Source organism: Haemaphysalis longicornis, unplaced genomic scaffold (assembly GCF_048455015.1).
Source record: "Haemaphysalis longicornis isolate Haplotype H1 unplaced genomic scaffold, Haemaphysalis longicornis Haplotype H1 scaffold_14, whole genome shotgun sequence".
NCBI lineage: Eukaryota > Metazoa > Arthropoda > Arachnida > Ixodida > Ixodidae > Haemaphysalis > Haemaphysalis longicornis.
In genome coordinates, this window is record NW_027526245.1 from 7,855,733 (window position 1) to 7,859,645 (window position 3,913).

The following is a 3,913-nucleotide window of genomic DNA, read 5'->3' on the forward strand; positions in this document are numbered from 1 at the left end:
AGCGCTGAACTCAACACGACGACAACAGCGTAAAGAAAAAAGTACACACGAAACGGGAGATGCGGATCGCTCGTTTCGCATCACCCGTTTTGTGTGTCCTTTTTTGTTTACGCTGTTGTCGTCGTGTTGAGTTCACCGCTATTGTTCCATTATGTATACATACCAACTAGCCCAACATCAAGCTTTATTGGAGTTTTTTTACCCTCGAGGACAAAAGATTAGGAACATCAGCAATTCACAAATACTATTTTTAATATCACTGAGACAATACCAACGCTGCCCAAGTTTTTCGCGGAAAAGAAAAGATAGCGTGCTTTTGCAAAGGACGTGTGTACTAACGTACATTTTGTTTTGCTTGCGCACGTGGTGCTACCTACTATTGTTAATAAGCTACCTCAGCAAAATTAGTCCGTTAAAAAAATACTCACATACGAGGAGTCACGGTGCCACAAACAATTAAGAAAATACTAAAGTCCCCATACTTTTCTGAGAGAGAATCTCACGAGCACGTTTTTTCTGGACAGCCAAATTTAAATTGTTCAGGGATTGATATCTTCGAGGAAAAAATTTTACGATTATCTGCAATTCAGAAAAAGCTATATTTAAAACTCACTCAGACAATACGAACAATGCAAAAGTTTTTTGGAAAAAAAATGGAGAAGTTTGTTTAAAAATATCGCATGATTTCGCAACAGACGTATGTACTAACGCACGGGTTCTGGAAACTGCATCTTTCTATTCTGCTTAAAAGTATTAAATCATATGACTCCGGTTGATTTTCTGTGCCTATTTTGCTACGCTAGTGTAGAAACTGTAGTTCTAAAACCTAAGGACACTAAAGGTGGGAGAATACTATATCATTTTATTAAAGATAGGTCAACACATCAGAAATGAGTCCGCTGTTGGCCGCTCAACCATCTGCAGCGCATCCTACCATCCCCGGGAAAGCTATGTGTGACGAATCCCCGACCGTCGTCCACGGGGCCACGGTTTCGGAAAAGCACGCCACACCTACAGCCGGTGCCCGTAGAAGATCCTCAGACTTCGAGGTTTCCCTGTCGACTCACCCTGTGAGTTGCAAGGACAGCGCCCCAATGAGACTGACGATTTTCTGAACAGAAGCAGCCGAGGCAAAGCGCGTTTCGGGCTATACCGCGCAGCAAACCTGACTTCGCTCTTGGAACGTCACCCTGCCCAGCAAGAGGCAAGTAGAATCAGCAGCTTCTAGAGGTGAAGCTGCTCAATGGCGGAAAAATAGAAAGCCTCCGACACAAGCACGTTCTCGGGACAGTGTGACGGGACGCTCAAAGCCAAGGGGCATAAATAAACTATGACGTGATTTGACAACCTGTCGACAGCTACGCAGAGAGACACACCCGGGACATAACAAAGCCCGCAAAAAACAAAATGATATCTGCAACTATGCCTAACAACCGACCGCCAACTATGCCTAACAACCGACCGCCAAGTGGTCAACCGACCACCAACCGATCCATAAACTTAACCTCAGTTATTCATTCGAAAGATACCTGGTTTTATACAATACAATAATGCACACCGTTTGCTTACACACTTCTCACCCGTCTGTCTGATACAAAAAACTTTATAGATTTAACGCGTGTGTTTATCGGCATATCTTCGAATGATTTGACACCTGTCAATTTACGGTTGGCAGTAAGCCTGACGCTGGCTGAGGGACAGGCCCCGCCTTGGGCAGACGACGTGGCCATACTGTGAGCGGGGAATAACATTCCAGATATGGCAGAAGAATAAAACCTAATGCAATACGACGGTATTGACGAAACCCAGGATTCACCGGCGGCCGGCCAGTGGATCATGAACGTCTCGAAGGGGCAACGCCGAAGAGACCGATGACAGCTAAGTAAGATCAACCGGCATCCACCACCTTGCGCATCCCCGGAAGAGAAATCAAGGCACCCAAGCTTAAAACGAGAACCCAGACTTTTTCCCTCGGCGATTACAAATTAGTTCTCCGGTCGCAAAACGGACTCAACGTGGGAAAGCTCGCACCGCCTGAATTGTGTCTGTTCCTTCTACAGACCACCAACGCAACATGGCTGCAAGCACACATGAAACTTCGGTTGGACCAGAACCAAAGCACGGCAACCACCTGCACTCCGGCCAAAGAAGCGGCGGAGTTGCTGTTCCGAGTAACCAAGATTATGATCGAAGGAACAGAACCGACGATGCTCTTAAAGGAGTAATTCAAGTCGTGCCAAAGCGACTGACTATCCTTGATATAAAGGAGAATATACTTCATGACGGATCTGAAATTTGCTCGGCGAGACGAATGGGAACGACTCGACCACAGTCCTTTTAACGTTCTCGGGGCCCAAAGTGCAGCTCGACGTCTGGCTGTATGGAGCGGAGTATCGGTGCACCTTCCACAAGGAGACCATGGCTGTCTACCAAACATGCTACGAACGGGATCACCATAGCACTGCCTGCCCACAGCCAGGAAGACGAGCTTGCCACGGGTGCGGCTTACGAGACCCGGCTCCATACTCTCCATGTGTGGCCATCACGTTAGGGGTGCCATAGCTTGCCCAGAACAATACCTGACGCCGTACGTCATCAGGCAGGGACAGCGGAAGCAAAAGCGACGAATTCAGTACATTTGAGACCAGACCCCAAGCCGTGGGCAGAGGTAGCGGTCGGCAACACAAAGCCGGTGTGCGAGAAGCATCTCTAGGCATCCCACCATGGACGGTAGCATCCGGAGGAGGCGACGATCAAGATTAAGTGTGAGAGTTGAACATAATCGCCACCACTCTCGAAGCATGTCGATAACCTACACAGAAGACCAGAACAAGCTGAAACAAGTAAGCCGGGCCCAACTCGTCTCTCCCACTGCTCATTCCCAAACTACCCCACAACCTTATTTCAACACCGACAATTACCTCAAAAACCATTTTCTTTTGTAGATTGCAAGCATCTTCCTCAACTTCTTGAGCAACAAAACACATTAGGAGCGTCAGGCCAGGCTCGCTAAGATATACTTTAAAAACACAGGTAACACCCGATGAAAAACTCGAGAAACCGAATCGGCCCACCACACAGACTCCTCTCTCTCTCTTCCTATGACGAAAACACATCCGCCACCCCCGCCTCACATCATAGATATCTTTTCTGAATTAGCTAGTCGGTTGACTTCTATCACACAAGAACTCCAAAATATCCGGCAAGAAAATCAGTTGCTACAGCCAGAATTCCAGTCCCTACGTTTCGATCGCACTTCCCTTAAACTTTCCCACTCCAACTCAATTACCCGCCCAAGGCAATTTTCTCTCTAAGCCTGGCACAGTAGCCTAATATTTATTAGTCTGCACCTAACCCAGACCTGCCCTTTTTTTCCGGTTCCACGTCCATGAGCTTTGGGAGAACCTGATTACCAGCGACCACCTGGACGCGCCGACACTACCAGCATTTAGGGCATCGGTCACCTGGTCATCACTTGAATGCCGGGATTAGGCAACCACTCCTATTTTATTGCTCTATAACGTTTCGTACTACTACTACTACTGCTACACCAGCGACAGTGTGCAGCTACGTGGCCGCCGACAGTCGCTTTGAGAGAATTCGCAAACTCCTGGAGACTTATATTTATACATCTTCGCGTCTGCCCGGCATAACTTCGTTGGCACGTCAGGGGGATTGAGTAAATGACACGCTGACAGCAATTAACGCTTTTCGTCTTGTGTTTCATTTTACATGGGGCGCTCCTTCTACCTTCAATATTTACCATGGCAGAGAGCTTACTCAGTTTACTGGGTGCGGACATGAGAACTTTGGCTTGCCCTCCTTCCGCAATTTTCTTACCTTGGTGCGACACATCATGTTTGTGTGGAATAATAAATGGGCCGCAATTTTCGTACTCAGTTTACCGGTGAAG